Source organism: Lacerta agilis, chromosome 8 (genome assembly GCF_009819535.1).
Source record: "Lacerta agilis isolate rLacAgi1 chromosome 8, rLacAgi1.pri, whole genome shotgun sequence".
NCBI lineage: Eukaryota > Metazoa > Chordata > Lepidosauria > Squamata > Lacertidae > Lacerta > Lacerta agilis.
The window spans coordinates 57,831,053-57,843,292 of record NC_046319.1 but is presented as its reverse complement, the minus strand read 5'-3'; the positions used below and the strand labels follow the sequence as shown (position 1 = coordinate 57,843,292).

Genomic DNA, 12,240 nt, shown 5'->3' with positions numbered 1-12,240 from the left:
TTTGGGTACACATTACTTGACTGGAGAACTGCATCGCAAATACAGTGAACTGCAAATTTTGAAGATGGCTGTTTCATTCCTCATACTGTTTTGGAAAATGCAAATGGTGTGGGTTCACCTTTAAATGCAAACTGCATCAGATTTCTCCCCCATCCTCTGTACATATAGATAAATACACTTTGGATTGTGCTAGGCTCCATCTGGCAAACTGTCTGCATGGGTAGAATCTGGTGGATGATGGGTGGAGCCAGCTGGTCTAGGGCTAAGGCTGAGTGGGATGTGGGATAATGAGGATGGAGAATGAGGATGGGCTGGGGGTGGAATCTAGCAGGCTGTGGGTGGAACCTGGTGTATTTGGGGTAGAGTCTGATATAGTGCCGTCAGGTGGAGTATGGCTGGAATGTAGCTGGTTTGTTTATTCATCATTTAAAATAAATTCTAAGCTGTTTAATATTTTAAAAATCTCTAAGCAGTGCACAACATTGAAACAATAAACAATATCATGAAAACAAAAATACAGCCTGAAACCAGCAAAGCAGTAAATCAAGATGTGCTACATCCACAGCATTCCCCTGATCCACCAAGCTTGTAACTCTATCAGAAAAGGAAATAAGATTAGTCTGGCATTACTTGTTTTTGAGGTCTGGGAGAGACCCTTGTCTGACATTCTACAGAACCACCGCTAGTGTAGAAACCACTGAACTAGATGGACCAATGGTTTCATTCAGCCTAGGATTCAATTGCCAGCTTATATCCTACCTTTCCTCCAAGGAGGTCTCCTTGGCTCTCACTTCCTTTCCTTCATATTGTATCCTCACAACAACCCTGTGAAGTAGGCCAGGCTGAGGGTCTGTGAATGGCCCAAGGTCATCCAGTGAGCTTCATGCCTAAGAGGGGATTTGAACCCTGCTCTCCCACACCCTAGTCTGACACTTTAGCCACTACACCGTACTGGCTCTTGAGTGTTGGCAACCCTAAAGAGGAAGCTGGTAAGTTTGGTTTGGATGCAAAATCTGGTTGCTCTAGACTTGAGAAGGAGATATCTGTGTACCTTCCCATTCCAGGACGAAACATTATGGCAGGAGTTGAGAAGCCCCTGTGGACAGTTCTTCATGTTATCACTCCCCCTGCTTTTTTTATTTAAAAAAGGTGTGGATTCATTTTTAGCTATTCATGAAAATGCAAGGATGGATGGATATATGAATGAATGTAAGGGGGGGGGGGGAGGAGGCCAAAGGAAAAGAAAAGCAGAGGGGAGAGAGAAAAGGCACAAGGTCACTCCATTCTTAGAGCAGATTTATGGGGCGCCGTGCAGCCAGGCTCCTGCAAGCCACAAATCACACTTCAATTATTCATAAATATAAAACTGCAGCATTAAAAAACGGGAGGGGAAGCAACTGTGGCAAGAGGCATCCTCAAACCTGCATGACGGCTGCCTTGTCAGTTCAGCTGGGATGCCAGGGCACTTGTCAGGCAAAGGCAAAGCACTCAGGCCAGCAACAACAACAACAAAAGCTGCACATCTTCAAAAATGTGCAGAGGGGACCGCGACATTTCAAGCTGGGAGGATGTTTCTCTGTCACCATTGTCCTGAAGTCTCTTGGCAAGGCGCTGGGAGCAAACACGAAGCATAATGCACACATGCCGGGGTCTTATTGGGACCCTGAACTTAGCCACAGTTGTGGGCGACAAAATGGATCTTTCTTCCATCCAAGTACTAACCAGGCCCGACCCTGCTTAGCTTCCGAGATCAGATGAGATCAGGAGTGTTCAGGGTAGTATGGCCGTAGACCAAAATAGATCTTTCTTCAGCTTCCACCTGAGCTTTGCTGGATGGCTGCCTTTTTAAGGTTGTTTGAATCACTGAATACAAATGGAGGAGTGAAATAATTCCCTTCATTGGCTACAGTTCTAGAGCAGGAGTCTCCCCAAGAAACAGGGGCTGAATGTGGCCCCCGGGCCTCTCTTTTTTGGCCCATTGCACTCTCTGCAAGCCACACCGCTCATCTGCCCTGCTCCGTGCCCTTCCTGAGTGCTTTTGTCTGGCTGGGATGTGTCCCTGAACTGTGACAATGACTCTGGCTTGCCTGGATGGAGAAAAGTGTGTGTAGAACCATAAGAATGCAAGAAGATCCTGCTGGAAGAGGCCAATGGCCCATCTTGTCCAGCATTCTCACAACAGCCAACCAAATGCCTGTGGGTACCCTGCAAGGAGGACCTGAGCACAAGAGCATTCTCCCTTCCTTTGGCTTCCAGCAACTGGTATTCAGAAGCATTATTGCCTCTGACTGTGGAGGCAGAGCAGAGTCATTATGGCTAGAAGCCTCTGACTTTGGAATAAAGAAGCAGGGAGAAATTCAGCTCAGTTCACCTTTAAAGTTGAATCTACCTAATTCACACTTTCTGAAACAATATGCAAATCAAAGCGTATTTGTCTTTTGAAACCCACGTTTCTCCTAGTGTTGTAATGCAGCCAAGTAATGTGCACAAACATGTATATAAAATTGCACATACTCATGAAAACAGCGTACAAAGATGCTTTATACAGGAGAAAATTGCTTTGCAAAAATGTGTAGATTCAGGAGAAATCCACATTATACCGCTAATAAACTTTCAGGAAAACCTTTTTCCAAAAAAGAATTTGCAAATTGATGTGGAGAACTGATGTGGAGATGGGAAAAATGAGAAACGGAGAGAAACCAGAGCCGTTGGACTCTTCCATCATTAGCTGAAAGGTAGCCTTCAGTACTTTTCAGTACCAAGAGTTGCATCAGTTCCTCTGCCCTCTTGTGCCTCTAGTCATGCCACCACTGGCACCCATCCCCGGAAGCCTTCTTCAAAGAATCCTGGGAACTGTAGCTTGTTAAGGGTGCTGAGCATTGTTAGGAAAGACCCTTACTCCCCTAATGTAGCCTTGGTCCCTATGTCTACTCATGAAACGCTATTAAGAACCTCAAAACACGCACAACATCAGGGGTTCATCTACCTGCTCAACTTCCAGCATGAGCTATAAACTTCCATCTACCTGTGTAGCTGTTTTTTATTCTGCATAGGCCAAACTGGCTAATTTCTATTGCAAAACAATTAAAAATAAAATAAAATGGGCACGAATCTGACATTGGAAATGGCATTAGGGAAAAGCCAGTGAGGGAATATTTCAGCCTCCCAGGATATTCTGCAACTGATCTTAAGGTGGCTATTGAACAAAAGAATTTCAAATGGAGACTGCAACAGGGAACTGCCAAATTACAATCAGAAGATTCAAATCTGCATATTACATCAAGATAATATTAATAATGCTTTTTTTAAAAGCACATGACGTGTGTCGGTTAGGTTACCAATGCTAGAATTTCCAGAGTGGTGCCATGTTAGCCTTCAATCCTAACCTTTATATCTCAATAGACATGGTTAGATTTGTGTTGTTAGTCTCGTGTAACAAAACCAACAAAGCGTCTTGTGATACCTCAAAGATTAACAAATGCCAGGACTTTTTGTTATCACCAAGACAGCCCTGCTAATTTTCATTGTAGCTATTTGCTTTTGTGTAATTATCTGTCCTTTTTTATTCCCTCTGACCTTCCTCTACACACACACATCCTTGGGTCTCTCTCTCTCTCTCTCTCTCTCTCTCTCTCCATTCATTCATTCACTCAAAGACATTTTACTCCACACATCAGCCAGAAAAGGTTCCTAGTGTGCCTCTCAAATCAATATCAACAAGACAGTCTCTGCCCTCAGGTTTATAATTTACAAAGACATGATACAAAAGGAAAAGGGACTGGGAGGGCGAAGGGAAAAGATAACTTTGCCACTATTTCTTAGCTATAATTTGGGATTGCTTCATGCATCTAATGAAGCGGAATCTGGTCCGTTAATGTTTATACCAGGGGTGGAAGGGCCCTGGTGCCCTTCTGAGGTTGTTGGATTCCAGCTCCCATAATCTCAAGACAGGATGACCAATGGTCCTTTAAGATAGATATCTTACAGCAGGGGAGGCAAATGCTCTGGGGAAAAAGAAGGTGGGCAGAGACACTGCATGATGGAACTCTATAGTTCTGTAGAGTGGGGGAAAACAATAAAGTAGGTAAACGTTGAGACTGTATAATTAAATGAGGTGGCCAAACAATGGTATTTGAAACTTAATGTTCCTGACCATGAGCAGAGTCTGGGACTTCCTGGAGGGATAACAGCCTCACTAAGCCACCTCTAATATCCCAAAGCAGACTTCCACTGAAGGGACATTGGCTGCTAAAATTGACTGGACCTCTCAGAAGGAGAAAGCAAACTGTGATGGAATCTATAACATAACAAGAATTGCCTTTGCCCTGTACAAACCCCCACTATTCAGCCCAAACACTGAGGTCCAGCTCCGAGGGCCTTCGGGCGGTTCCCTCACTGTGAGAAGTGAGGTATAGGGAACCAAGCAGAGGGCCTTCTCGGTAGTGGCACCCGCCCCGTGGAACTCCCTCCCATCAGATGTTAAGGAAATAAACAACTGTCTGACTTTGAGAAGACATCTGATGGCAGCCCTGTTTAGGGAAGTTTTTAATGTTAGAAATTTTATTCTGTTTTTAGTCCTCTGTTGGGAGCCACCCAGAGTGGCTAGGGAAACCCAGCCAGATGGGAGGGGTATACATAATAAAATCATCATCATCATCATCATCAGGTGCTCTAGAGTTCCTTGCAGCTGTGCATAGAACATTCATCCACTAACATTTCTTCATAGTCCTTTCTGGGTATCAATGCTCCATGTTGTATTCATTCACTCTGCACTAATGCTAAAGCAAAAGAGAATAGTTGAAGATCTATAAATGCAACTGTACTATCCTATGTAATCAGCAGTTCAAATTATATCTCAGCAGCTGCGGTGTGTGAAACAGCAGGCTGTGTGCTGCAATGCGCTTTTGTGTTCCAGTGCATGGGTGTGCACTAGGGATTCATCTGCACCAGGGGTTGCCAGGGTGATGCGATCCAGAGGTTGTTGGACTACAGTGCCCATCTGCTCCAGCCAGCATGGCCAGTGCTCAAAAGATGATGGGAGCTGGAGTCCAGGGACATTTGGAGGCCACCACAAGGGCTACCTGATTTACGCAACCCCTCTTCAGAAATTTAACTTCTAGGGTTTCAGGTGAGGGAGGTATATGTTGGCTTATGGCTACCGTATTCAAACAATCTTAATTTTCATTAGTTATTCTCAAAAAGCAAACGTTGGGATGAAATTGGGACTATGTTTTACCAGAGGAAAATCCTTGGTAAATGGGGGGGGGGGAGTAGGAAAATATGCCCCTTGCTCCTTTACTGTCTGTCCACCATCAGCAGAGGGGAGCCTCTGAGCCATATTTCCAGAAGGCACCCAAAAAGCTGGAGCCAACCTCATGCGCTGCATTTTCCACATCGTCTATGTGCAAAGCTGTGTGCGAGGGATTTGTTATAACCTCATTAGGACCCTTCAGAAAGCTTCCTTCCAAGGAGGAAATGACTTCGTTCCATGTGTAGCTTGACTAATTAACAGGCATCATTAGCAATCTTGTTAGCATATTAAGCAGGGGCGCCATAGGCTACCTGGCACTGCTATTGCAACCGGAAAGGTAAATTGTACCAGGGAAAAGGTATTGGCAGAATTATGCCTTCTTGGGGTTACAGAAGAAGCGATGGTGGAGTTAGGAAAAGAATCGAAAGGCAAGTGGCAATACTAGGGCTGCAAGCTCGCCCTACATAATAGACTCCTTAGTATTCCTATCAGGGGTGGGGAGCCTTAGGCCTGGGGGCCAAATGTGGCCCTGCGGACTTCTCAGTCTGGCCCTCCTTCCCCTTCTCACACTTCTCACTCCCAAGGGCTGGCTTCACACCCTCCTGGAATGTCTTTGCTTGTAACTCTGATAATGCCTCTTGCTTTATTGGGTGGCATATCAAGAGGGAGGTGTGAGCTTGTTTGGAAATTAGCCTACTGTACAAAAGTAAAATTTGCATTTATTGCCCCACCCTCTTTTGCCTCTGGCCCTGCCCACCCCTGGGATGTGGCCCTCCGAAGGTTGCTCATAAGGGAATGCAGCTCTCAGACAGAGAAAGGTTCCCCACTCCTGATTCATATTGTGCTTCTGAATGGTCAAAATACCTCACATACGGTCTTTTGTATTCCTTACAACAACACTGCAAAATTAATTGCTGGCATCTGTCTGTCTCAGGAGGCAATGGAGGACTGTGCCTTTGAGGGTAAGGTTGGAAGGTTACTGTGGCTGTAGAGACTGATACGGGAGAGACATGCTTTGCTGTAGCAGGGGCAGAAGAAGGCGTCTGGTTGTGTTGCTGCAGATGCACCATGCCGTTTCTTCTCTCTGCGCTCCTCCTAGTGTTCATTCCTCTTCTGGTCACTGCTGTGGATACATGACCTATCTGCCTGTCTCCAGGCACTGCAGTCATTTGCAAGAGATTGAAGAAGGCAGAGGATGAGGACAACCACCAAGGAAAGGTTGGATACTTCTTTTTTTTTGAGCTAAATAGACAAATGGCCTGACTTAATCCAAAGCAGGTTTCTTTGTTCCTATGGCAGCCATAGGCATACTAGGCCCTCCAGATTTTTTGGGACTACAATTGTCGACTGATGCCCTCCCTCCTGTGCAAAACACCAGCTTCTGAAGGTGGGACATAGGACCTTTTCGGTGGCTGCACTTACACTTTGGCACTCTATAAAGGCCATTCTTTAGACAGGCATTTGGCCTGGCCTGCTGTTAATTTTAGCTCCCTCTGGCACACGAACCCTTGATTTTAAGTTATTGTGCCAGCTGTCTTTTGTCATCTCCTTTTGCTATTATTGCTTAGGTGTCATTTATTGTCTTTTTATTGTTTCTTGTGAGCCACCTTGGACATTTTATGGGGAAGACAGGATATAAATATTTTTAAATGGGCTGGAACAGGGGTAGCCAATGTGGTGCCCTCCAGAAATTGTTGGGCAACAACTCCCATCAGCTGCAACCAGCATAGCCAATGGTCAGCGTTGATGGGATTTGCTGTCCAACAACAACTGGAAGGCACCATGTTGGGTATTCCTAGGTGAAAAGATGATGGTCCATTGGGAGCAAGTCTTCCTCCAGTCCAAAGGAACACCACTTAAAGCAATCTGGAGTCCACTCCTGATCGTTCCTATGGAGCATCACCCTTATCTTCCCCACACACGACAGCATGTATGATGTTGGGTATAGGGCATGTGGGCATGTGCTTCCCCCCAATAGCCTCATGAGTCATGTTTGACCTGTAGTCCTCCCTGCGTTCATCATGCACTGACTTCTCAAGTGACAGCTTTCTCATGTGACTGAATCACTAGATATTAATCAGTACAGGCAGAAATTCCACCTCATTTGTCTGCCATTATATCTTGCCAAATATTGAAATCTGATATTGTGTGATGTCAAATAAAGATAGGAAATCTTCAGCAGCTATCTGGAGAATAATGGGGTGAAGGTAGAAATTTGCTTTTGTTTGCATTTTAATTTGAAACCACCTAATTAGGACTTCTCACAATATGCAAACTGAAAAACAGCTATCCTTCAAAATTCACACTTCTTCAAACTTTGCAATGCAGTTCTCTACTTGAAAAGTGTGTGTGGAAATGCATATATTAGTGAAAAATAACACACAAGATTACATACTACAATGCATTATATTGGGGAAATTGCTTGCAAAAATGTGTTTATTAATCAAAATTGCATACAGAAATGTGTTTATTAGGAGAAATTCTCACTGAAGTGCTGATAAATTTCCATGAGGATTAAAAAGGAAAAAAAAATTGCTGAGGAAATGCAGAGAACTGAATTTAAGTTTGGGGAAAAATGAGATATGGAGAAAACCAAAATGAACAGATTCCTCTGTCCCTACTTGGGCGTTTTTAGAGGAGAATGCTTAGGAGAAAATACTTTTCAGCTGCTCTGTTGAATGTATACACCAGGGCTGCAGTTTAGTTATTGTGCTCCTGTCCTCCTTTGAACAAGAAGAATTTCAGAAGCTGTTTCTCTGCATGACAAGCCCCTGCCCCATTTACAGGAGACACACACAGAGAGGTTCAGGGTTCCCTGCAAGGGAACAAGCTCTCCAGCTCCCAGACTAGATGAAGGATAAATTGCCTCTTGCCAGGAGGCTGCAGTGCTGGATGCCCGCAGATTGAAAATTGGTAGCTTTTCTTTGCCATCTCTGATCCCTGGCAATGTCAGGGTTTGCAATGCACTTGAAATAACAGAGCTGCTGGGAGCAGCATTACAGGATGGAACCATTAGCCAGATGGCCCAAGGCTTTGGAATACCCTTAAGAAGAAGAAGTCCCTTTAAATAAGCATCCAGTTTGCAAGATTCTCTCTCCTCTCCAGGTTTATATTTTAATGTTTTAATGGGACTGTTTTATTGTGCATTTTAATTATGGATGTTTACATTTTAATGTTTGTGTAATTGTTTTTTTAAATAAACTATTTAGAAGCCTTGTTATGGCATTAGGTGGCATGTACACCATACATTTAAACCTCCATGGCACCGCTTTAAATACACAGTTTACCGCAAAGAATCCTGGGAAGTGTAGTTTCTCAAGGGTACTGAGAGTTGTAAGGAGACCCCCTGTTCCTCTCCCAGAACTCCAATTCCCAGAGTTCCTTGCAAAGATGGATTGATTGTTAAACCCATATGGGAACTGTAGCTCTGGGGGGGGGGATAGGGTGTCTCCTAACAATTCTCAGCACCCATAACAAACTACAGCTCCCAGAGTACTTTGGAGGTAGCTGTGACTGTTTGAAGCGATATCATACCACTTGAAATGCGTGGTGTGAATGTGGTCTAAATTAACTACTACTAAAAGTAGTAGTGATAGCAGGAGCTGAGGAAAATGGGGAAATCCATCAGTTGGCATAAAATAAATAGCAGGATGCACCTGCACCCCCCCCCCCCACCTAACTTGGTGGAACAGCTTTAAATATTGCAACCGCTACAGCAAAAAAAAAATATTAAAAAGTTAAGGGAGGGGGGTTGGAAAAAAAGAAAAGAAAGAAAATTAGAAAGTCACAACAGCTAACCAAGCCTGTCATTACGCAGTGAGCCAGCTTTTGTGCAGACAAATTAGATGTAATAAACAAAGTCAGGCCTGGGGATTGTGTGGGTGAGGGAGCCTTGCAATTTTCTCATAAAGATGTTGGCGCTGAGCTGTCATCCCCTGACGACCTTAAGTGCAAGGGAGACGCCTATCTGGGCGGCTCAGCACATGAGTGCCAGCTCTGGGATTCAAGGAGCCTTTAGGGCAAAGCCTCCTCTAATTCTCTGCAAACAACCGCCTCCCGTGCTCTCTGCCGTGTGACGGCAGCAATGCGCTTAGGGCAACAGGCCCTTTGCCACCATAGAGGTCTTAGGCAGTGCCTGACATCCAGAGCTGACTTTGGGGAGCTCGGGCAGCAAATGGGAAGCAATAAGTTTAAGGGTGAAGGAAGGCTGGGGGCCAGAAGTAGGGATGGAGCATAATAGCCGAGGTGACCCTCCGTGAGGTAGCAGAGTTTGGACACCATGAAGGTCTACAGCAGGGATGGGGAACTTTTGACCATCCAAACGTTGTTGGACACCATCAGGCAGCCTAGCCTATGGTTGGGGCTGATAGTTGAAGCTATGAAATTTACTCCCACTAGATGTTTTGATGGCTACCAGTGACTATTGGTCATGATAACTATGTTCTAGCTCCATGTTTGGAAGCAGTATGCCTCTGAATACTATTGATGGGAATCACAAGAGAGGAGAGTACCATCACACTGCAGGCTTCCTCTTTGGGCAACTGTGAAAACAAGATGGTGGACTAGATGGGCTTTTGGCCTGATGCAGAAGCAAAGCTCTTCGTATGTTCTTAAGTATCATTGCTTTCGGCCTAGTGCAAACTTCATGTGCTCTCCTTATCCCACAGTCCCCTTGATTCTTTTTAATGGAGGGTGTAAGCGGCCTTCTTTAGCTTCTTAGTTCCCTTGGATCGAGTTCCCTTGGATATCACTCAACAAAATTAAAACCAGAAGTGTGGAAACTGTGGCCCTCCAGATGCTGATCACACAGGGAGAGATTGGTGTGTTAGTTGTGGCGCCTAGTCCTCTAATATGCCACAGCCCTGTTACACTGTTCTGGGAGAATATAAGAAAAAAAGCCACAGTATCCCAAAATGTCAGATTCCCACAGAAGCCTTTCTGTTTTTATTTAGTGCTCCAGTAAAACAATCAATATTTTAAAACCACATGAAAAATTCATTTCCTCCTTAGTGTTGCCAGCAGGATTTCTAACAACCGGGTGAAAAACAAGAAACTGCCTGCACCTTGGAGTTAAGACTTCCCAAAGTAGGGAAGATATTTTCTCTCTTAGACTTGGTAGATTCATCATAGAAAGGCTCCAAAGTTTTGTGTCCTCTTAGGCAACGGACCACCAATGAGCTAGAGTGGGCTGTAGCAACAGAAGGAAGGCTGTAGCTCAGTAGCAGAACATATAATTTGCACTCAAAGGATTGCAAGTTTGACCCCGGCATCTTCAGGTAGGACTGGGACCAGGGCCATCTTAGAGGAATTGGCCGCCGTGGCGCGGTGATCCCTCGGCGCCCCCGGCATGCCGCCTCTCCGTCTGCCTCCCTCCCATGCTGGCCGCCCCTCGGGAGGGGGGGTGGGCGAGCGGGGGATGAGGGGCATGGCGCTGGAGCGGCGCGGGGCTTTGTGCACCCTTCCAGCGCTCCATCTGGGGCTCCGGGAGGCGAGGGTGGCTGGCGATCAGCCCGCCCGCCCGCCCGTGGGGGCAGGGGTGGGTTGGGGAGGGGGTGCCCAGTATGCCGGCGGGCTCGCGGGGGTGCCCCTGGGGGGCCCGGTGCCCTGGCACGGCGCGTCACCAGCCCCTATGGACGAGACAGCCCTGACTGGGACAAGCTGCTGGCTGAAACCCTGGAGAACTGCTGCCAGTCAGTGTAGAGTAGGGCTGGGGAACTGGATCCAGCCTCCACAGGGGACTTTTGCCAGGTCATATGGTACCAGGTGATTCAGCTTGAAAGGAAGGACCAGGAGCAGATTGCATTCCTATTGCAAGCAGGGCTTGCCTTTGGCACTGGATTTAAATTCAATGCTGAATAGAAGCAAGGCTGGGATTGGGCCCATGCAGGAGCTCTGATCAGATGCACTGTCTGGCAGGAGTGAACTTTCAGTCCTGCTCTCTGAAGGGGTCTGCTTCACCAGAACATCCCCTCATGGAACATGCCATCCAGTGGGCTCGAACCTAAATTAAAACATGTTTGGGATGGGGTGGGGAGGAGACACATCACCTCCTGTTATCCACATCCCCTTATCCAACAGCAAGTTCAATTAGGGTTTAGAAGCCCTGATTAAACATGTATTTGTGTGTGTGTGTGTGTGTGTGTGTGTGTGTGTGTGTGAAGATGCAGAACCTCCTTATTCCCCCTCACAACCAACCACCACCACCTCATTCGTCCCGTTTCAAGGTCTATTCTTTATTTTGTGTCTGTTTTAGTCTTGGTTTAGAGACACCGCATATATTTCCTCCCCTTTAAAATGAAAGGACTGAGTGTCCCTTACCCTGCAGGTAGGCTTGTCAGGTGATTATGACGCTGGGGTAGGACAAGGGATGCCAAACACATTAATAAACCTGTCCTGATGGCTGAACAGTCCCTAACATTCCTTCTGTCGAGAATTCCCTCCAGAAAATGATAAAATTGGAGGTCATCTTGGACACAGGACAGCACAGTTTCCTTTCTCTTGAGCTAACTTGTTTAAGAAACTTCATCTGCCTTTGAAGCAGCCTGACCTAAATCAGATTCATAAGAAATGAAAGGACAAATTTATAGAGGCAAACTTCTTGTGTACTTAATATATGTCTCTATCTCTCTCTGTGTATATATACATGTATGTATGTATGAATTATATATATTCTATATTCTGCGCCAAGGTTATCAAAACCAACATCTTCAATGCAAATTTCCACATGCTGATCTCTTTGAACAAATGCATATTTTCAAAGGATTAGGAACTTTGGTGGTGGTGGGGAGAGAACCAGTGTGAAATAGAAGATGGAAAGTGTATGAAAAAGAGGGGAGTACATGGTTGTGGAGGGGAGACACAGAAGAAAATAAAGACTGCTCTCGCTACTCTTATAGTTCACAAGTGTTATCTAGTGTTCATGCCACCTGGAAAGTTTCTCTCCCAGGAAGGTACCGGTATATTTTGCCATCATCCAACAAAGATTACCA

At 45.5% G+C, this 12,240-nt stretch overlaps 1 protein-coding gene across 1 annotated transcript in view; it reads right to left on the bottom strand.

The window, feature by feature from the left end:
* DLGAP3 (DLG associated protein 3) overlaps positions 1 to 12,240 on the bottom strand; it is a 177,981-nt gene that overhangs the window by 36,761 nt on the left and 128,980 nt on the right. The gene's annotated exons all lie outside the window — the stretch shown is intronic.